Raw genomic sequence first — 24462 nt, 5'->3', positions numbered from 1 at the left:
GTTCTCAGCAAAAGCTGAACCTCACATTTATCATCCTGTCAAGTGGCTCCTTGATTGTTTCGGATATAGTTTGAACCTCAACAACAACTCTGTACTCTAGTGCTTTGGAAACTTTCTCTGTATTTGAGTTCATGGTATCTGTGCCTCTCATGGGCACTGATCTTTCAGTTCAAGGAGGCATCATCTTTTATATAATCCATGTATGTATGTTTTGTTTCCACAATTATTTTCCATTCAAAGTGTCAAGGACTGTGTCTTCATATTCTTCTATAATGTCCTTAAATTTAAGCTTACAAGTAGTGTCAGTTAGTGACTACTGATTGATGACTAGCTTTCCTTTCTTTGTTTATTCATTAGGTTCCTATTATGTGAAAATATTTTTATACTAACTAGCAAGAATCAAGTTACAATCACCCAGAAGTCAACTTAAAAACACCCTCACTCGCTGATGATGTGGTCATGTATAAAGACAATAACAGAGGGACATCTGGGTGGCTCAGTCGGTTAAGTGTCCGACTTTGGCTCAGGTCATGATCTCAGGGTCCATGAATTTGAGCCCTGCATTGGGCTCTGTGCTGACAGCTCAGAGACCAGAGCCCGCTTCAGATTCTGTGTCTCCCTCTCTCTGCCCCTCCCCTGCTCACTCTCTGTCTCTATTTCAAAATAAATAAACATTTAAAACATTTAAGAAATATATGAAGACAATAACAGAAATAAATTAAAGCATACCAAATGTGTTTAAACTGAAATCTCTTTCTTTTAACTGAAGTATATAGTTGACATACTCTGTTAGTTTCAGGTGTACCGTATAGTGAGTGGAGAGTTCTACACATTATGCTATGCTCACCATAAGTATAGATACCATCTGTCACTGTATAATGTTTGTACAATATTATTGCCTATATTCCATGCTGTAACTTTCATCCCTATGGCTTATTTATTGTATAACTGGAAATTTATACCTCTAAAGCTTCTTTTTTAGATTTTCCTTTGCCCCAGTCCCCTCCACTCTGGGAAACACTAGTTCTCTATATTCCTAATTCTTTTTGTTTGTTCACTTGTTTTGTTTATTCATTTGTTTTGTTTTTTGAATCCACATGTAAGTGAAATTATATGGTATTTGTTCTTCTCTGACTTATTTCACTTAGTAAAAGGCGATCTACGTTGTTGCAAATAGCAAGATCTCATTCTTTTTTATAGCTGAGTAATATTCCATTGCATGTCTATACCACATCTTCGTTACCTATTTATCTATCACTGGACACTTTAGGTTGCTTCCATATCCTGGCTATTGTCAATAAACCTGCAATAAAAGTGAATTTATCTTTTTCAGTTAGGGTTTTGGTTTCTTTGGGTAAATATCCAGTACTGGAATTACTGGTTTATAGGATATTTTTATTTTTAGTTTTTTGAGGAAACTCTGTCTTCCTCAAATTGGTTGTACCAATTTACATACCCATCCAAGGTGCAAAAGGGTTCCTGTTTCTCCCCATTCTTACCAACACTTGCTATTTCTTGCATTTTTGATACTAGCCATTCTGAAAGGTATAAGGTGCTATCTTATTGTGGTTTTGATATGCATTTCCCTGATGATTAAATAGAAGGTGTTAATTTTAAAAATTACTATCACCAAAGGACAGTAGAAACCAGTTAATTTTTGGAAATTGCTAAATAAAGGAAGAGAGTCAAGTGTTGATTCTGCTTTTGCTATACTATTGTGTAATTGAGAAACTAAACAGATGAAGAGAAGTAATGAACAAAAAGGAATATTAATGTTAAAATACCATCATTTTTAACCTCTCATCAAGAAATGAGTCTAGACATTCAACATCAAAGACTGCCTACATCAAAAGAATGAGAGAGAGGGAGAGAACCAGATATTTTTCTGCTCTCTGATGGAAAAATACCTCATTTATAGTCTTAAAAAAGACGTAAAATCTCATCTAAATTTGATCAAGCTTCTAGACGCAATTTCCAATTTGTAAGAAATACAGATAATGAAAGAGCAGGATGAACTATACCAGGGAGTGTAGTCAACAAAATCTTAATTTTATAATACTCCACAGAAAAAATGACCCTGTTATTTGATTAATAAATTGTAGGACAGAGACAGAGAAAAGGGAAAGAAAATCTGGAGTAAAAAAGATTTGAAACATATTTCAACTAATCCCAATGTGTGGGTATTATTTGAATGCTGATTCCAATAAATGGTAAAAATAAGTAAGGGCTCTGTAAGATAACTGGAAATTTGAACCCTACTTGTACTTTGATTATATTAAGAAATAATAAATTATTTTTGGTGTTGACAGTGGTATTGTTCTTAGATCTGAAAATGGTCCTTATCTTTTAGAGATGTGTGGTGAAATATTTATGAATGAAATTGTGTGTAGTAGATGAAATTTGCTTCAACATAATATGGGAGATGATATAATAGATGGGGCATCGATTTAACGTAGTTCACCATGAGTTCATGAGTTCATAACTGCTGAAGCTGGGTGAAGCGTGTATGGGTGTTCATATATAATATATTTTTGTATTTGTTTCACATTCTTTATAAAAGATACTTGGAAAATACTAGAGGAAAAACCAATATATTAATCAATATAAATATTCCTTCATAAAACCTAACATGTTTTTAGAGAGAGAAAATTGTGTATTTCATTGTGAATATTTGCTTTCATTTTTTATAGAAACTATGTACTACAGAGTAGCAGCATACAGACTTTTAACCTGGGGTATTGATCCAAGAACAATTTGGGGAATCCATAACTGTCCAGAAATGTATGCAAAATTCATTTTGGATGTGTGTGTTTTTGCATTTTGGAGATCAAAGGACTCTATAAACCAAATAGTTGTCAGAACAAAAAATTTATAGACATTTTTTTTTAAGAGAGATTCCAGAGAAGTGTTGATTTCCTTAGTATGATATAGCAACTGAAATGAAAAAAAAAATAAATAAATAACATTGTGTTTTCAAACTAACTTATTAAATCAGCAAGAACATGTTTCCATTTTGTCAAATCCAGGCATACCTTTGTATAATTTGAGGTAAACCTGCTGTTTGAGCAAACCCAGGGATATATCCTATGTACTTGGGGTTTTCATTATCTGGTTGTGCTTTCTCCAAATTCTTACATTCAAAACGACCTCCTCTCTAGACCATGCCCCTTCACTTGTTCACTCTCTTCTAGACCACAGCCTCTTCCAATTCACCCTGAGCAGTATTGAACTCTAAGAACTCTTCTGAGCAACTTTTAGATTTCTGTATATACATTTTACATAAGTTGTCTCTGCAGGTGGAGGATAAGTGCTCTGCTGGCAGAGACCATGTTTTTGCTGCCTGTGTGTTCTTCCCAATGTGTGAATCTCATGAGGAAGAAAGCGTGACTGTTCACTTGCTTCCACCCTTTGTTCTACTTACCCTTGATCTAAAAGGAAAAGTGCCCAAATTAGCTTTGTAAAGGAAGCTGAGTAAACACTATGTTTGAAGTAACTATTTGTGTGATTTTCACTTGTTTGATTCTCTAAATTTACTCATCTGCTTTTATTCTAGTTCAACTTGAAAAATCAGACACATGTGAAAATAAACAATGCCATATCTGTAGGCAAAATTCTTTTTTTTTTGGTGGTTATGTTTTTTTAGTTGTTTTTATTTAATTCTAATAATTGGCTGTTTTCAAGCCTGAAGGGTGAATTTTAAGATAAAATTACAAGAAAACCTTTCCCCCTCATGTAAGTTTTCTTGTAAGGTCATTTTGAATGTGATTTTTTTTTTTAATCTTCACAGCTTCACTTACAGTTTTAAAAAATATATATGTATTTATAGCATTACTAGGCTATCACTACCTCTTATTCTCACATTTAAAACTAATTTTGGGAAAACACAATATCTAGGAAGATTCTCATGAGTTTTCCCATCAGCAGGGTTACCATTTTTCTGCAATGTAACAGCTTGAGAACACAAAAGCATTTGAAATAGGCATCCTTGATACAAATTGCAGATTACTTTCTCACTACTCTTGACTGTGTACTCCCAAATCAATAGAAATTCATGGAATCTGAAAATTAAATCTTGCAGTGTGTGTGTGTGTGTGTGTGTGTGTGTGTGTGTGTGTTTATTCTGACTTTATTGATAAGGTTATAATCCTCCTGCACCATTGGCTTCAAGTGGAAAAGTATTAACATTGACATTTGAAAATGAATGTGTTACAGTAGGAGAAGAGGAGGAAATGTTTGGACTCCACAGCCCAATTACCTAGGTTCTCTTTAACTTTCATAGACTGCCGTAAGCACACCAGAACTGTTTTGCTAAAAAGCTGTGCTAATGTTCAGTTTGTTCCTTCTGCAATACCCAGATGCAAGGGAAAAGACTCATCAAAAAATGGAGAAGGAGTAAAACCAAGTCTTTCCCAATTAAGGGACTGCTGATCAAATCATCAAGACTCGGAGTTCTTCTGCAAAATCCAAGGTGGTTTTGTAACTACAATGGCCACAGATTCACTTCTGAAAGGCCAACAGAAGGTGATTTACTGAAAACAAATAGATTCTAAATTTAAACAGGAGCTTTAAAACTCCACCTGTTCTTCCTGGATATCATCTATCATTTAGTAAGAAACAAGGTATTTCCTTAGTTCTTCTTCTTGGTAAACCACTAATCCATGCCATGCCACAGGGACTGTGATTCATTATTTCAGCTAATCTTTAGGAGAGGCTATCATTAGAACATTTCCATCTTTCTCTGGTAAATTATTTGGAAATAAACCATTTTTTTTAATATCCCTTGCTTGCATCAGTCACCACTGAAAGTCTAAAACTCCCTGTTTCAATATGTAGATAGATTATTTCCCTTATGAATATGTGTATGCCCCAATTTGATCCCATTGCACACTTTACCTTATTTCTCCCAAACACTCAAAACCCTCAGCATCTCATAATCTGTCAGCATGGAAACCCTCCACCTCTTTAACTTCTTCAGTTATTGTCTCATTTTCTTGTTGTGAATGAGATGATGTCCCTGTCCTGAAACCATGGCTTCGCTTGCAGCTCTATGCAGTTGTCATTGTATTTTTACATGTATACTTCTTGCACCACAAGTCCCAGATATAGGATTGCTTCTGATTGTCATTGTCATTTCCAGACCTTTCTCCTTCAAAAACTCCTGTTTCTTTAAAGGACTTGACATCACACTTGACTACCTACTGTTCTTTCTCATTACTGTCATTTACCAACATTCCAATTTTAGCACCAGACTCACTGTTTTGTTTTTTGTTTTTTTTTTTTCCTAATTTGGAATAATTCTTGGTGGCATTAACAGTAATGGGATGATCTGTTGTATGCCCTGGGATCTTATATTTTTACACTCTACTTTGGCTATCCAGTCCTATATTCATTGCTTATACATCACTGGTAATAACTGTACTCTCTTAAAAATTTTAAAAGTCTCTGACCACAGTCTCCTATATTTTATGCTCATTTATTTCATTCCTTCCATGACAATGGCTTGACTCCATGTGAGCTCCTAACCCATCTTTTTCATACCATTTTTCCACTCTCTCCTGATGTATGTACTAATTTCCCCCTCTTACCCACCTTAGGTTCCATAGTCCATCGTCATTGTCACTTGTTTTTAACATACTTTCAATTCCCTTGCACCTCTCCCTACCACCACCATAAATCTCACAAAAGTTCAATTTTTCTTAAACCTAACACTCTCTCTTCTCTGTTCTTGCACCTGCAAAGCAGTGTCTAGAGAATTCATGTAACTGTACTGCTAAGATTTAATTTAAATTTGTAATAGCAAACCTAAAGTGAGGACTCAGAACTTTTCAGAAGTGTCCAAATACTCTTCTAAATTTCCCTAGTCAGATCACTTTCCCTCTTTCCAGAATGTTTTACTTGTATTCTTTCTTCTAATCTTGTATCTTCCACGAGAACATTGCATTTACAGTGATGTTGTGAAGAATGAGAAACATAGTCTTCCACCATCAAATCTACCAACGTATGTGCAACCACATTCACACTTTTGGCATTCCTTCTCATTGCCACGTGTGGAGTATCTCCGCTGCTGTCACCTGCCAGATCTGACACTCAGGCTCTAAGTTCCATTGCTTCTGGTTTACTCAACAACTTCATTCCTGCTACTACCCCTTGGCGTCCTTGCAGCATCACTTTTTCCAGTCTGTCTCTCTCTATACGTTAACCTACAGCCTTGCTGAATGCATTTATTAGCTTGAATAGCTTCTTTTGTGTGTAGTGTCTTCAGGATTTTCCATATACAATATCACATCGTCTGTGAATAGACACAATTTTACCTCTTTATTTTCTGTCTGGATACTAACAGTGCTCCGCGACAATGTTGAACAGAATGGTGAGATTCCCGATCTTATGGAAAAAGGTTTCATTAAACCATTAAATAGGTAAATTATGGATTTATTCATACATGTTCTTTATTGTGTTGAGGAAGTTCTCTCCTACTTTTAGCTTGTTGAGTGTATTTATAATGAAAGAGTATTGATTTTTGTGAAATTATTTTTTTTTTACATCTGTTGAGATGATTGTGGGTTTTTCTCCTTTTTTAATATGGTGTATTACATTGATTGATTTACATATATTGAACCAACCTTGCATTCCTAGGATAAATTCAACTTGGTCATGCTATGTAAACATTTTATATATAGCTGGATCTATTTAGCTAGCACGTGTTGGGGATTTTTGCATCTACATTCACAAGGGATTGTGTTACTCAAGGTTTTTCAGAAAAAGAGATGATAGAATAAATACACACATGTACAAACAAATGTACTTATACTATTATGTATGTGTGTATATAAATATATCATGTGTCTGTGTGTGTGTGTGTGTGCGTATGTGTATACACACACACACACACACCACACACACACACACACATATATATATATATATATATATATATATATATATATATATATATGATGTATATGAGAGAGAGAGATTGATTTAAGGATTTGGCTCACATAATTGTGAGGCTGGTGAGTCCAAATTGCAAAGCAGGTCAGCACCCTGGAGACTCAGGCAAGACTTGACATTTAAGTCTAAAGGCATTCTGCTGGCAGGATTTCCTCTTCTTCAGGGAGGCCTACAACTGATTGGGTAGACCCATTCACTTTATGGAGGGCAATTTGCTTTACTCAAAGCCTGCTGATTTAGATATTAAATTTGGGTAAAAAATACTTTCACAAAAATAGTGAAACACTTTCTAGAATAGTGTTTGACTAAATATCTGGGTACCACATCTTAGCCAAGTTGACACATAAAATTAACAATCACAGGAATATTGATCTCTTTTATTTTCTTATGATGTTTTTGCCTGGATTTTACATCAGGGTAATACTTGGCCTCAGAGAATGAATTAGGAAGAATTCCCTATATTGCTTTACGGAAGAATTTGTAAAGTATTGGTGTTAATTAATTAATTAATTAATTAAACATTTGATAGAGTCTGCCAGTGATACTATCTGTTCCTGGGTTTTTCTTTGGAGAATTTTTTTTTTCTTTTGTATACTAACTCAGGCACTTTATTTCTTACAGATCTATTCAAATTTTCTCTGTCCTTGAGTTAGTTTAAGTAGGTTGGGTCTTCCTAAAAATTTGTCCATTTTATCTAAATTATTTATACATCGTAAGTGTACAGATAATTTGTTTTTGGTACACTTATGTTAATTGTACCTGCTTTGTTGTTTGTTTGTTGGTTTGTTTGCTTAAGGAGTTTCATTACCCAAGAGTTCCCCCTCATGTGTCTGAGGTCATTTCCTCACCCACTCCCAGCCCCAAGGAAAAATGAATATGCTTTTTGTTCCTCTAGTTTTGCCTTTTCAAGAAATTTCACATGACCACAATCACATCATGTCATCTGGCTTCTTTCACTTTACAGAACATTTTTTCAGACACATTCCTGTTGCTTGTAAAAATAGGGAGTTCTTTTTTCACTACTATTTCCTTATGACGCTGTCCTAAATTTTATTTATTCGTTTATTGACAAGCATTTTTCGAAGTTTGGTTTTTAGTGATTACAAATCATTACTATGAACGTTTGTGCAAACATAGGCCTTCATATCTTTGAAAAGAGATGTAGGGGTGGAATTGTGGTCATGCAGTATGGGAAGTACATGTTTCCTTTTCTTAGGGAACTACCATACTTTCCCAAAATTGCAGTGTAGGAGAATTTCCTGTACTCCATGCTCTCACTGACACATAGTACTGTCAGTGTCGTTGAAATGCAAATCAAAACTACAGGGAGCTATCACCACAGTCTCCACTCTTGTAGTGTCTCACCATGATTTTAATTTGCATTGCCCTCATGACTAATGATGTTGAGTTTCTCTTCTGGTGCTTATGAGCCATTGGTACATCTTCTTTGGTGAAATGTCTATTTAAATCCTGTGTCAATATTTTTTAAATTGGGTTTTTGTTTTACTATGGTAGAGTTAACACGGATTCTATGATCCACAAAAGTGTTCTTGTCTGTGGCTTATCTTCTCATTTCAAATGGTTGTTGAAGGGCAAATTTTTAAAATTTTGATGAAGTAAAGTGCAAAATTTGTTCTATGTTTTCTTGTGTAACTATTATGTTTTTAGCTCTTATACTAGGTCTTTGAGTTATTGAGTTATTTGTCACAGTGGTCTAAGATTGTTTTTCTTTTTCTCTTTGAATGTGGCTACACAATTGTACTAGCATCTTTGTTGAAAAGACCATTCATTGACTTTACTTAACACCTTTTGTCGAATATCGCTTCTCTTTCTATTCCATTAATTAACATGTCCACAATAGCCTCTGAGATGAACAGTAAAGGGGACACATGCCTCCAGAAAACTAGCCCACGATTATTTTGTCCTCTTGATAGTCTCAAGCATCCAAGTAAAGTAACAGACACAAGGCTCAGGGCACAAGCATTTTCCAAGTCTCTGCTTATATCTTGTTTGCCACATATATGTCGGCTGTAACACATTATGAGGCCAGAATCGAGGGACTGAAAGATAAAGTTACACTGCAAATTCATGGATATAGGAAAGAAAAGAATTTACCAAGAGGTTGTAAGATACCATAAAAAGGGAATTGCTATGTGATATGCCTAGACAAATGGGGCTTTAGGCAGTCTTGCAGATATTTCCAGGACTTAGCAAGACCCAGAAGTGTCTGGAAGATTCCTTTGTACCCATGAATGACACAAAATTAATAGAAAGAGCTGGTTAATATAAAGGGGCTTTGTGGATGGGCACAAAAGATGACTTAACAATGACAAGCTGAACTAACAGCATGATGAGGCCTCATGACTTGGTATTCAGAGTCAGTGTACAGAGAAAAAGCTGTGAAGGGCAGATAAATTGAAATAGATCTAGTATTCCTATACCTTGGCAGAGGAGGGGTTGAAATAGAAGTTTAGTGCAATACAGAAAATTAAAGAATGTTCTATTTTTTGTATCTCTCAATTTGTGGTCTAAGACTCATTTTCATAGATGGATTCTCTAGAGTTATTTATCTAATTTATCTCCTGCAGCCATGTTTACACTAGGGTGTTTGGTCAGGGGAAAGCCTACTTTTATTTGGCAAGAACCAAAAACTGCATTATTGCCTTATCTTTTTTTTTCTTTTTTTTTTTAGAATTTCTTTTCTAAAATTCCACTGCCTTTGTCAATGCTGACAGTTTAGAGCTCTTTCATGGCCAGTAGGTAGGCCAGTGATTTCACTGAGTCCCTGATGAATTATGCCTAGGTTAGAACGTTCTGGAGCCGGCTGGTGGGGGCTGAGTGACAGCCTGTTTAATGAACTTTTGGAATCATATTCTACCTACTTTATTTTTTAATGGTTTCATTTATTTAGTTTTAGTTCTTTGCTCTCTTTTCTTCGTCCCACCGCCCATTCTAAATTTTAATGTTTTTTTTTCTTTTCTTTTTCTCTTTCTCCTTCCTTCCTTTTTTTCCCTCAGTTTCTCTTATTCTCATTTTTTAAAGTTTATTTATTTATTTTTGAGAGAGAGAGAGAGAGAGAGGAGAGAGAGAGAGAGAGAACATGCATGAGTGGAGGAGGGGTGGAGGAAGAGAGAGAGAGACAGAGAGGGAATCCCAAGCAGCCTCCTCACTGTCAGCACAGAGCTCTACGTGGAGCTCAATCTCAGGATTGTGAGATTGTGATCTGAGCCAAAATCAAGAGTCAGAGGCTTAATTGACTGAGCTACCCAGGTGCCCCTGTTACTCTCATTTTTCAAAGACACAGTTAACTTTGGGAACAAAAGTTATAGAACCCAAACTAAATGATCAGATTTAACATTGCTTAAAAAAATTGTACCTCATATTACATGGCAAAAGCATTTAAATATTAATAAAATTTTATTATTATTATTATTATTATTTATTTATTTATCTTTGAGAGAGACAGAGACAGAGTGCAAGTGGGGAGGGGCAGAGAGAGAGGGAGACACAGAATCTGAAGAAGGCTCCAGGCTCTGAGCTGTCTGCACAGAGCCCAACGTGGGGCTTGAACTCACGAACCATGAGATCATGACCTGAGCTGAAGTTGGATGCTTAACTGACTGAGCCCCCCAGGTGCCCAAGAATGTCTTTCTAGTAGGAATAGAGGTACTCTTGATACTGAAACTTCTTTTAAGGCTGAAAGGAATAATAGTGCCAAGTCAGGCAGGCTGTGAACATAATCCTATTTAAAGCTCCTATGGAGTGTGGCCTGGACACCATGAGGATAGACCTGAAACTTATCTGGTAACCTTGGAGTTAATGATGCAGTTGGAAACACAGGGTGGAAAACATCAGGAAAAAAGAAAATACTCATATCTAAATAAGCATTTTCAAGATACAAAAATTATGGAAATGATACCAGGTGATAGGGAACTAGGGAGAATGCAAGGTATGAATGGCAAAAGATGAGGGAGAATCCAGATAGTTTTTTAGGGATAAATCCCCTTTCTGGGAGTTCTTGGGCAATAGATCTCCAGCATTAGAATGTCTAATCCCCCAGGACTGGGTGCCTGGGTAGGGGGTTTACGTATGGGCTCTACCCCAGAGATTATGATTTGTATAGCTGAATTAAAGTCCAGGTAGTTCTGGTGGAGTTGTTCATCTAGGAGTGTTCATTTCAAATATACTGATTTTAAAGGCAGCTGAATTAAGGATCTGCAATCCCTCAATAAATATTAAAGAGTTGAGTTCAGATCCTTTCAAATACAGTTGACCCTTGGGTGACATGGCAGGACTGGGACTTTAGCCCCCTATATAGTCAAAAATCCACATCCAATATAACTTTAGACTCCCACCAAAACTTAATTAGTAATAGCCTACTGTGGACCAGAGGCCTTACAGATAAAGTCATTTAACGTATATTGTGTATGTTGTATGGATTATATATTGTATTCTCACAATATAGTAAGCTAGAGAAAAGAAAATGCTATTCAAATCATAAGAGAAAATGCATTTACAACACTATTATATTTATTGAATAAAAACCACATATAAATGGAATTGTACTTTTCAAATCGGCGTTGTTCAGGGATCACCTGTACATATTTGAGAGTCTTTTAACTGTCAGTGATGGCTTGGGGGTGAAGAGTTGTTTATCCTCCTAAAGGATTTATCCCAGTGGGCTGCTGCCTGTCCTCCCTACTCTTAAAACCTCATTTGACTATAGGCAGGTTCTGCGTACTGAGTCTGAGAGCTCAGTGTTCATTCATCAGTTTGCATCTCTTCTACGCCCTCTCTTCCTCACCTCCTTCCTTCGGAACCTTAGTAAGGACACTTACTTAATGGCACTCTGCAGCCAAGCAGATAAAGCCGGATTTCTCTGAGCTGAAAGCTGCCTCCCTTCTGTAGGAACGTGCTCTGAGACACTGTGCACAGACAAGAAGCATTAGCATCTGATCTGCTTTATCCTGAAGCAGTAAGAGCCTCGTGCTTTATGCCAGAAAGCTAGTCTGCAGGGTAGGTGTAGAGATAGGGAGCTTCTCCTTGCTTGGCTTGTCAGAGGATCAGCGTGTAAGCTTTAGTTCCAGTGGTGTTGTCTGTGACAAATGTCTCCCCAAAGCCAGGCCGCATCTCTTTACTGATGCAGCCCATCTCCTCCAGATGTCAATGTGCGTATACCTTTTAGAGGCCCTCTAAAAGAAACACTCGTTGCAAACTTTCTTTGGAGGTACCAAGTAATAGGTGTGATATTATGCAGATTTGGTCTTTTTCCAGTGCTGTGGTTCTGTGACAGGCCAAGAGAAGGAAAATAGAAAATTGCGCTGCTTTTCCTACTTGCCTATGAGTGGATTGAGGAGATTTTTAGGTTATCTAATTGCAAGGCAGCCAGAGGAACACAGAGCAGGTTGCAACCCTGCCTTGAGCTCCCTATGGTCAACCCGAAGCGGGGATGGCTTAGATACAGTCTCATCTGCCAGATGGAATGGCTGGATTTAGTCTTGTGGAGGCAGAGCTGTGGGAGGATGAAGCTGTACAGTAGCAGCCTTCCTCATGGCAGCAGACATGCAGGGTCACCTAAATTTGAGTTGGCAAAGGCGCTGTTGGGAGTGTCCCCACATTTGATCCTGTGATTGACATATCCTGGTTCTTTGGTTCTCCCTCTCACTGGCACCAATCCTGACTTGCTAGCCTAAGAATGAATGGGAATCTTTGAGCCAATTGTCTTCAGAAACCCTGAGATATTGGCATTAGGAAAGAATTTTGTTCACCATTGAGAAAAGCATTTACAGAAAATAGAGACTGCTGATACAAGTTTGCAAAGGACGTTGACAAATCCTACAGTCACCATCTCCTGGTCAAGATAAACCAAGGTGCAGACTTTCTGTTTTTTTTTTTTTTTTTTAATCTTCTGTCACGTTATAAGATGAGAAGAGTGTATGCAACTTGAGGTGTTTTTAAATTTCCCAGTTAATACATTGATGCTTTACATTTTCCACTGAACCAATTTTACATTCAGGAAGTTGGCACTTTTTATAAATATCAGTGTCTTATGAAGGTAGGATCAAAAGCATAAATCTTAGAAGGATTTTGTGACAGTAAGGCTCAGGCCAGATCCCTTGCCTTCCACCACACTGTTTGCTACCAAATGGCTGGTACATTGGACATCTTCCTAGACCCCACCCCCTCTCAGCTTGTCAGATTTTTCCATGAAGGGATTCAACATCTTATTTCACACTATGTGGCAGACTTTCCCCATATGGGGACGCTTTCAGTGTTCCCAAGAAGAAAAGAGAGTAGGTTCAATCATCCAGGTACCTTAGGGCTCTGTCTCCCAGGTTGACTGCACCCAAGAGTGATCTTTGTCTTCAGATGAGGCTACCCTCCCAACTCCTCCCTGTACACAAAAGAGGCCAAACATAGAGTCGTAGCACTAGGAAACCTTCACCATTTAAGCCCTGGATCCATATGTAAGAACGACATGCAAACACACCAGAGGGAGTCAGTCCCTCACCAGTAATATCTCCCTGCAGGAGTTCCCTTCATTTGTGCATTAGGACTCCTAGTAATTGGTGTTTTAGGTTTTTGGTTGTTTGTTTGTTTTGTGTGTGTGTGTGTGTGTGTGTGTGTGTGTGTGTGCGCGCGCGCGCACATTTCTTCAGGTTACAGGTGGGCTAACAGCCAGTCCTTATTTGTTACCTGCAGCATTCACCATATAACAACACAGGTATAGAAATTCCCTCTTTGGGTTTTTGTCTACTTCCCTGAATCATCAACATCATAGAATACCAAACAATAGAATTTTTTTTTCATACTTTAACTGTCTTTTATTAACAATGCTAGTTCTTTCAACTCAATGTCAGGTTCAACTTCTGAATTACACCAAATGGGTAGGCAGCCACACACACACACACACACACACACACACACACACACACTATGTTCTTTCATATAAATTTATATAACCTGTCATTTTTCAAAACTCTCAACAAGGACATTGCGAATACCAAGTGGCTATATGACCACCAGCTCACTCCCTTTAACTGGGTTGGGACGCAGAAGGGTTAGAAGGCTTTCAGATGCAGCTCCTAGAGATAACCTCTCTTGTCCCCTCTTCTGTATGCAGGCTGCTGCCACCAACATGGTCATTTTTGAAATTTTTAGATGGAATCAAAAGGCAAGTTTGCTGAGAATTTCAGGATGACTTTCCTATCATTGTCAAAGGAGAGGAGTCCAAGTTTGGCTATTGTTATTTAACTTCACCCTGAATGAGATAGAAGGAAAATGTATCATATGATGGAATCTTATCCTGATCAGATTTTGGATTAGTTCATGATTTTAGATTTCAAAAGCCCAGATTTCACATGGCATATCCTTCAGCTGAACTGGCACTTGATTTAATTTGGTGGTGGGGTGGGGAATATACTCACTATGGGAATATTGGATACTGTGATATTAGTATTGCCAATGTTCTTCTTGGATGGAGTTAGAAGGGGGTGTCCAGTCCTGTGATTGAGGTGGGTTGGGTCATTCTGTGCTGTGAGTGGCCTGGGATAGGCTCAGCTGGTGTAGGCTATGCTGTTCTCAACTGAATTGGGTTGTGCCAGCGTATGCTGGGTACAGTCACGTAATCCTATGTTGGGATGGATTGTGTTAATTTTTTTCTGAGGAAGTGTGTCTCTTTTTCAAGGACGAATGTGAAATGCAGCAATAGCATGCTTCTTGGGATAAAAAACATCTTACATCTACCATTGTTTCTGGTTAAATGGAGGACATAGACATTTGATTCCACAAATGAAAGGTATGGGTTGATGATTGATAATTATGGGCAATTTATCACTACAGTTTATAAACTTATAAACGTATAGTCGGCTTGAGGATTTGTGAAAAGTTCTATCATGCTATATTATCATTCATTGCCCATTAAATCCCTTGATTTGTTTTCAATTAAATTATTTTTCAGTGACACAGATGGTTTATTTGTTCCACAGCTTTCTCAGAATTCACCCTGGGGTCATCAGAGATCAGCTTATAGTTACTCATTGTTCTTCCAGCAAATACTTGTTGAATATTTGTAATGTATAACATACTATACTGGGAGATGTGGAAGTACAAATAAAAATACATCGTGATCTGGGTCCTAAAGCATTTAAGTTCTGTTAGGATTTTAGTTCAATGCAATATAAGCTTGTAATTAAAACTCCATGTATCACCCTGAACTCTTGATTTTGCTACCTATTAACTGTAGGACCTTAGGCAAGTTTCTTAACATATTGAAGCCCTCATGATGATTTTTTTTAATTATAAAAAAGAGATGGTAATAGTGTCTACTCAGTAAGATAGGTTAGGTGTGAGAATTGCATGGCATGGCATAATTTTTGTAAAGAACTTAATTTATAGGACATATTATAAAAGGTTGGTGATTATTAATAATAATCCCAATGTTATCAGCAATGTTATAATCCCCTGTTATAATACATAGACTATGTATTCCATTCTCATTAATTTTTTTAAAAAATTACACGTATGTTAAATAATGAATGTAAAAGAATAAGAATCTCTTGGGATAGACATGCTGCCTTCATTGTATTTAAATCTTTAACATTCTGCCTTCAGACTATTCGGCTTTTAAATGCTTGTTGATATTATATACTAATTTCCAGATTAATTGAGGAATTCTTCCAATAAGTTTGGGTAATATTTCCAAAGAAGCTGATGTTTGTAAGGACTCAAAGATAGTGCTAAATTCAATGTCGTTACAACATAGAACTGTATTAGAAGTCCATGTACTTGCTCTGTGGCCTGAGGCAAATACTTAAGCATTTTACACATTAATTTCCTCATCTGTGAAATGAGATTAATACTGTTTAATTTTAAAATGTTCTTAAGACTAAGTGCAGCTATATGTGTGAAAATTTTAACAGCATACGGAATATATGTTAAACATATAATGATCGGTTATTCTAACTATGCATCTGGCATGATCCATTAAAACATTGAAGAGTAAATCAGAAACATGAACGTGACTTGGAGCATCTTGAGTGTTGGCTGTCATGCAACTGAGAAGGCTGTGGAGGAGGAGATGGGCAAATTGACCCGTAGGAATGGAAGATGGAATATGGTCGAAGTTCTTTCATTCCCCTGAGGTTATTAAGAGTGATGAGAACACCATTATTTCTGGCCTGATGTGTGCACTCTTACCTAGTGTCAGGTAACATAACGGTTGTTAACATCTGTTGATCATTTCTTTTGTGCCAGGCACTCTGCTAAACACTTTACAAGGGCTGCATCATTTGAACTGCATGGCCGCACTGAGGTAGATACTGTCATTACCCTCTTTCTACAGAGGCTTAGGAGATTTTGACGTTCTTCCCAGTGTCTCAATGGATTAAGCCCAATGACTAGGACTTGAAATCAGGGTGAATCTGACCATGGGGCCCGTCATCACCACTGTTCTATACCCTTTTCACCAAAACAGAAGCAACCATCTTCATTTTTGTTCTCAAGGTATTTGAGAACAAATACCTTTGAGAACAAATACCTTTAATCTATCCTGTGTTTCCTTTATGAAATGCAGAAGAATTCTAGCCAAATTAAAGAAGTAAAAAATTATGGGTTTCTTTATTAAACATATAAACATTTAGTTTAAGGGACAATAAACATGACTTGAAACTTAAGATTAAGAGGTCATAATTGGCAAATTGAAGTTTATAATCCCTCTGCTATATGTACCATGTTGGTAGATAATGACCCGGTAAAGAGAGTATTCAGGTAGTTATTCTCTTGAGGAAACAGCATATTGCTCTCTCTTTCACTTTTAGACCTGCAGTTACCAATAGTCTTTGGCCTGAATTTGAAAGTTATATATATATATATATATATATACACACACACACACATATATATATATATACACACACACATATATATACATATATATATGTATATAATAACATATACAATCATAATTATATATAATATATATCTTTCAAATATATAAATATATCTTTCAAATATATAAATATATATTGTATATATATTTCAAATATATAAATATATATTATGTATATATATTTATATTTTATGGATATGAGTAAGGAGCACAAAAAACAGATGAATAAAAGCAAAACATGCCCGTATCTCTAAAAGAAGTTTTTCTGCAAAACAGTCTCAAATGCCACTGTAACTTTGACCTTCTCAATAGCAACCACTTTTATTGTAGACAGAGGACAAGGTTTGTGGAGTTACTGTAAGCCTTTTATGCAGAGCTGAAAAGCACAAAAAAAAATGAGTATGGGTTTTAAAAATAGCTCATAAAATCCACCCTGTAACACTTCTGCCAAGTGAGTTTTAATAAATTATTATTCATCGCATAAACTTTCAGGGAGCAATTATGTGTTTGCCCTCCTTCAAAAGTTAAAGTAGGAATTGAAAAAGACAGGAAGGTATTCTGTGTTTGTCCTGTGAGAGAGATGCTCACAATTGTTCTTACATATGTCAGAATATTGGTTTATATTATATTATTTAATAAACTAAACATGTTAATATTTCTTAGAAATTGGGCATAAATGTTTGGCCATGTTTGATCACAGTGTCCTAGCAAGTCAATATATGAAAAGATATCAACTTAAGTACAAACTTGAAGCAGTTTTACTCCCAGCATTTTGTTTACCCATGTTGTGATGAATCTTTCAACATTTTGGACACATCACATGGGTTTTCTGTCATGTTTGGTTACGGAAAATTCCAGTTGCATTTAACCAAGTAAAGATGTAATGCCTTTTTAAGTGAAAGCCTTCCTCTTACTTGGCTCAGGGATTTGCTCTGAGGACAACACCAGTCAGTCTTATCTTTTCTTTTTTTAAATTTTTTTTGAATGTTTATTTATTTTTGAGAGACAGAGCATGAGCAGGAGAGAGGTAAAGAGAGAGGGAGAATCCGAAGCAGGCTCCAGGCTCTGACCTGTCAGCACAGAGCCCGACGTGAGGCTTGAACTCATGAGCAATGAGATCATGACCTGAGCCGAAGTTGGACGTTCAACCAACTGAGCCACCCATGCACCCCAAGACTAGCCAGTTTTATACTCATCCTCCATCCTGAATTTAAGTCCTCATTTTCGTACTAACTAAAGAGATGGCCAAACCATTTTGAGTGTAAACTAAAAACAGGTATTCACTGCTTGGAGCCCAATCTTTAATGTGAATATTCCATTACTGTGGTTTCTCTTGGCAATATAGTGAACACAGCTGAATCTCATGTATTATAGTGTTTAGTATGAAAACTTCGAAAAATTCAGAAAGGAAGACCCATAGCATAGGAGTTCTTAAAGGAGGCTTGAAACTTTATTGGGGTGACTATGCCTGTGCATACTCCATCTCATGCTATTTATTGTTGTCAACTGTGTATCATCCCCTACACGTGGGAATTCCAAGATTAATGGCACAGTCAGTCTTTTTAAGAAAATTCAGACATGTGGAAGTTATAAAAAGCGTGAGAACTTCTGAAACAGAGGGGTAGGATGCATGGATTTCAGAGGAGGGGATAATCACTCCCAAGCAAGAGGTCAAGTGGATGGCTTTCTTAACGCTTTGGCACACAGCGCTTGACGGAAGCCTTGCAAAGTAAGTATAACGTCAATAGGTTAGGACAGAAGCATAAGCAAAATCATAGAGACGAGGAAGTACAGGCACACCAGGGCTACGATGAGCAATCTGGTTCATGTAGGCAATTAAGGAAAATGAAAGTGGGAAGAAGGTAGTGACTAGAGAATAGATGGGCCTGAATGTCATTTGCATTGGGAATCAGTGGAGAATCGTTGAGTGTTGGGCTGCACAGGAACAGTTGGCAGGCTACAGCCACAGTGCAGATTGAGAGGCTATGAGGGTGTCAGAAAACCACATACACAGAAAAGAAAGAATTTGGAAAGGAGTGCGTGGTTGGGGGGGGGGGTGGTGGTAAAAGATGACACTAAGAGAAATCAGGGGAAGAACTGGTTGTGAGTTGAGGAAGCGGGGGTGAGAGCTGCCTGCCATAAACTCCGTCCTACAACTGTCTTGTAAACACTGGTTGAGCTGCGGCACATAGATCTACATCACATTGCTTCATTATGTGGGTTGGCAATTATAAAAACAAACTCCTTGCGACTACCTGGTGACCAGTTAGTCCCATGGAAAGTGTATTATTTAAGAAGTCCATAACTTAGAAAGATAGCACCTTTGCCTCTGGACTGGTGTGCTGTAGGTTTGAGCTGCACGAGCAGGTTCAGATCTATAGTTTCTGGCATTCACACACTGCATGTGACATGTTTTGTAAGAAGTTTGATGATGTGGAGTTTTCCTTTGCCCAAGATGGTAACTCCTCAAAGGAACGTTTATTCCAAATGAGTCATTCCTTATTCTTTTGACAGCGAATGCCATCTCTTTACAGGGAAAAAAAGAGCTACTCTACCGTCATCGTCACATTAGATTGAATCATAAGAAAATTACTGTCATGGAGACCAAGAATAGTCAAATAGCATCATAGTCCAACCTCTACATGCCCAGTAAGAGTGATGCAGTAGAAAGAACATTGAGAAAGGCACAAAGAGAATCTGAGTTCTGGTTCTGATTCTCCCATTTACTACATATATGATCGCCACCAGTCAGTTCACTTTCAAAGCTTGGAACAAATAAAGAACCATAGAATTGTAGTGCCAGGTGATAACTATGAAAAAGGCTTATTTTATCAGGAAAGACAGCCATTTTTAATCATAATGTTGTCATACATCCAATATAACTATAGGAGCTATAGATTGTACTGGTAAAAAATAGAAATTCTAAGGCCAGATAACTTTTGTTTGGATCCTGGCTCTATCACTTACTGCATCCATTAATTAGCAGTTGACCTCTTTACAGTTTCCTTCCTGGCAGAATGAGGAGAATGAGAGTAACTTCTTACTAGATTATTGTGAGAATAAAAACAGTTAATATATATAAAGTTCACAGAATAATGTCCACTACACTATAAACACTTTTTCCATAGCTTCTACTTTTAACACTACTTTTAACAAGTTCTTTGCTAGAAGATTCTCGTTGCCTTCACTTTTCATTTAGCTTTTTTTTTTTTTTTTTCTTTTTCTTTTTGTCCATTCAGCTTTAATGGACTGGTGCTAAACTGTCAGTGGTCAACTTTGAAACCATGTACAAATACCTGGGGTTGGGAATCAATAGCGACAGCAGCTAATTGTGGTGCTTGAACTTGGGGAGTCTTAATTGAGATGAATCAATAGTATCAAGGAATGGGATAAAGGCGCAATTGGAGAAATTCAAAATGGAAGATAACAAGGGCTAAGGTACGCTTTAAAACTTTCGATCAAGTCATCAGCTGGTAGAGAACAGAGTGTTTTATTACAGAAAAGTAACCAAGCAACTACTGTACAGAAAGGCCACCATGTTTCAGCAGTTGCTGTCGGTGTTGGAAGCACTTAGCTAACATTAAGCCCAATTAGTGACAGGATATACTCTCTACCCACTTAGCCAAGGGGAAGTGAAAAGAAGCTATTGAATTCTGAGAATACAGGAGTAAGGGAGACGTCAGCTTCAAGGTCAACTGCTAGCAATGAAGAAGTTCAGTTTTGCTTCTCAGTCCTTTGCCTTTTATTTGCTGCCTGACCTTTTTCTCTGCCCTTAGCACACGGACTAACTTCCAGCTCTCCTAGCCACAAACACTCTCCAGATTGCTGCAAAATAGAAATTGCTCATGATTTTTGGTATAAAGTGGACAGGGACAACGTTAAATGCAGGTTTTCTCTCCACAAGGAAAGTTTGCATAAAAAGTGTTGGGCAGGATATCACAAATATGAACCACAAATTTTATTCTAAATTTTGAAGATCAGATTTGCTTACTTAAAGAACTTGTCATTTAGATTTCTGCCTCTGGAGGTAGCATCAAGGTCAACAATCAATAAACTCATTAGCACTTACAAGCATCTTTGATTAATATTCCTTGTCTAATTTCCTGAGAAATGTACTATATCTTCTAGCTTAATGAAGACAAGGCTGAGTTATTTAGGTGTTTGTTAGTGAGGCTTATTTGCATATAATTAACTAGATTCTCTGTGTTTATAGCAAGCAGTAAAAACTTTGTACCAATGAATGTACTTTTGAACAAGTTGTATATGATTAACCAAATGTTTTTGTTCCACTAGAAACTCTTTGATTGAAAGGGCTATTTTATCTGTCTATCAATTAAAATCAGATATACCCATGTAAAAATTGGTTGGGCTCCTTTTTTTAAAAAAATTTTTTTAATGTTTTATTTATTATTGAGAGACAGAGTGAGACAGAGCATGAGCAGGGGAGGGGCAGAGATAGGTGGAGACACAGAATCCGAAGCAGGCTCCAGGCTCTGAGCTGTCAGCACAGAGCCCAAGGCGGGGCTCAAACTCACAAACTGTGAGATCATGACCTGGGCCGAAGTCGGTCCCCCAACCGACTAAGTCACCCAGGCGCTCTGGTTGGGCTCCTACTTGAGAGCAGTTTCCATATTTCATCTTTAAAAATTAATAACCTTTCTTAGGTTCACAGCAAAACAGTGTAAAGTACAAAGTTGTCACATGTCCCCTGTTCTCACACAAGTACAACCTCCCCCATTATCAACATCCCACACCAGAATGATGTATTTGTTATAGTTGATGAGCTACACTGATACATTATTATCACCCAAAGTCATAGTTCAAATTAGAGTTCACTGGATGTTATGCATTCTATGCATTGGGGCAAATGAATAATAACATGTATCTACTATGGTAGTATAGTATACAATGTAGTCACTGCCTTAAAATCCTCTTTGCTCTGCCTATTTATCCCTGCCTTATTTACCCCTGGAAACTTCTATTTTTTTTTTTTTTTTTTTTTTTACCATGTCCATAGTTTTGCCTTTTCCAGAATGTCATATAGTTGTAATAATACAGTATGTAGTCTTTTCATATTGGCTTCTTCCACTTAATAATATGTGTTGAGGTCCCTCTGTGTCCTTTTATAGCTTGAGATGTCATATATCTTTAGCCCTGAATAATATGCCATTGTCTGCACACCACCATTTATTTATCCATACACCTACTGAAGGAAAACTTGGTTGCTTCCCAGTTTGGGTAAATATGAATAAAATTGCTATAAACATCCATGTGCAGGTTTTTGTGTGGACATAAGTTTTCAATTCATTTGGGTAAATAGCAAGCAGTAATTGCTGGATCTTAGTGTATGACTGTATTTAGTTTTGCAAGAAACAGCCAAACTGTCTTCAAAACGGCTGTACTATTTTGCATTTCTACCAGCAATAAATGAGAGTTTTCCTATTGCTCTACATCCTTGCCAGTATTTGAAGCTGTCAGTGTTTTAGATTTTGTTCATTCTCATAATGTGTGGTGGTATCTCGTTGTTTTAATTTGCAATTCCCTGATGATATATGATGTTGAACATCTTTTCATACACTTATTTTCCATCTGTATATCTTCCTTGGTGAGATATCTGTTCAGGGCAATTGCCCATGTTTTAAATTGAGTACTTGTTTTATTATTTTTAAGAGTTCCTTATATATTTTGGATAACAGTCCCTTATCATACATATTTTTGCAAATAAATTCTCCCAGTTTGTGGCCTGTCTTCTCATTCTCTTAACATTGTCTTTTGTAGAGCAGAAGTTTTTAATTTCAATCAAGTACAGCTTATCAAGTTTTCTTTCATGGATCTTGCCTTTGGTGGTGGATCTAAAAAGTCATCGCCATACACAAGGTTGTATAAATGCAGGTTTTCTCCCATGTCATCTTCTAGGAGTTTTATGTGTTATATTTAGTTCTGTGATCTAGTCTGAATTAGTTTCTGTGAAGGATATAAGGTCTGTGTCTAGGTTTCTTTCCTTCCTTCCTTCCTTCCTTCCTTCCTTCCTTCCTTCCTTCCTTCCTGCCTCTCTCCGTCTTTTACCTAAGGATAGGATGTCTAGTTGTTCCAGCACCATTTGGTGAAAAGACTATCTTTATTCTGTTGCCTTTGTCAAGAATCAGTTGACTTTATTTACGTGAGTCTATTTCTTGGATCTCTATGTTGTTCCATTGATCTATGTGTCTCTTCTTCCACTGATACCACACCATCTTAGTTAATGCAGCTTCATACTAAGTCTTGAAGTTGGGTGGCATAAGTCCTCCAACTTGTTCTTCTCCTTCGGTGTTGCTTTAGTTATTCTGGATCTTTTTCCTCCCCATGTAACTTTAGAATCAATTTTTAAATATGCACGAAATGAGGGGATTCTAATTGGGATTGCACTGAATCTAGATCAAGCTGGGAAAGACTGACATCTTGACAATACTGTTTTCTTCATCATGAGCCTGGACTATCTCCATTTATTTAGTTATTCATTGGTATTGTTCATCGAAGTTTTACAGTTTTCCTCATATAGATCTTGTGCATGTTTTAAGATTTGTACCTAAGTATTTAGTACAATAAATGCTAATGTAAGTGATAATGGGTTAGTATCTAATAATACAGTGGGATTTTGTTGTTTCCATTTCTTTTGTTCAGTTTTGTATTTTATTTCATTTCATTTTTTTTTGAGGGCAGGCCTTATTAGAAAAATAGAATTCTCTGGCATATTACAAAATGGTTCCTTTTTATTCCCCCTTTCCAGAAGCATAAGGAGATTTTTGTCTGATTTTGCTTTTAGGACCTGGTAGCTCCTGGAAGTAAAACTCACAAAACTGAGCCACCCCCCCGCCCCCCGCCCCACATCCCATGTGACTGGTGCCCCCTGGAGTTTTTAACTTTCAGAATTGTCCACATTGAACCTCCAGCAATTTGTCAATTATAGTTAGGTTTTCTTATCTCAGCATTTATTCCCAGAAGGATTTCTGTCTGTGGATTTCTACCGTGGTTATGTTGTGATTCTCTGTGTGCAACTGTGTCTCCTTAGTTTCGGGGGCATCGGTTTGCCCTGTGACCTCGCTTCTCTGGTGGATCTATGAAGAGCTGTTGATACTTCAGTTTGTTAAGCTCTTGTTGTTAGGATATAGCAGTGGCTTCTAACATGCTGGGCTGGAATTCTTCCTCTCCTCCTAACATTTTGATTAATGAGGTTAAAGGAATAGACAATCAGAAGAATACAATTTAAGAAATTATAAATTCCAATAAATATAGGAATAGCATGTCTCAGGCCTTATTAGGTTACAGACCAGTAAAAATTGACCAAGTTTTGTCTTTTGTTTATTTTCAGTTACTGTTTAGGTGAGGACAGTTATTGAAAGATTTACTCTAATGTACTTTGTATGGTTGCTACAAGGAAATGATATGTCTAGATTAGAATAGTAGCTTCAAGAAGGCAAAAACTTTGTATGTTTGTGGCTGGCATCAACCCAAGGGTCGAATGATGAAAGGAAGGACAGAATTAAAGGAATATAAATGCCCTGTAAACAGTAAGACATTAATAAATGTAAGGCAGGCCTTCTCAAATGCTTTCATCAAACTACTGCAGAGGAACACAAATTCTAGGA

This window comes from Herpailurus yagouaroundi, unplaced genomic scaffold (genome assembly GCF_014898765.1).
Source record: "Herpailurus yagouaroundi ecotype Mexico unplaced genomic scaffold, PumYag 163, whole genome shotgun sequence".
Lineage (NCBI taxonomy): Eukaryota > Metazoa > Chordata > Mammalia > Carnivora > Felidae > Herpailurus > Herpailurus yagouaroundi.
The sequence above is the reverse complement of the archived record's forward strand: the minus strand, read 5'-3'. Positions refer to the sequence as shown.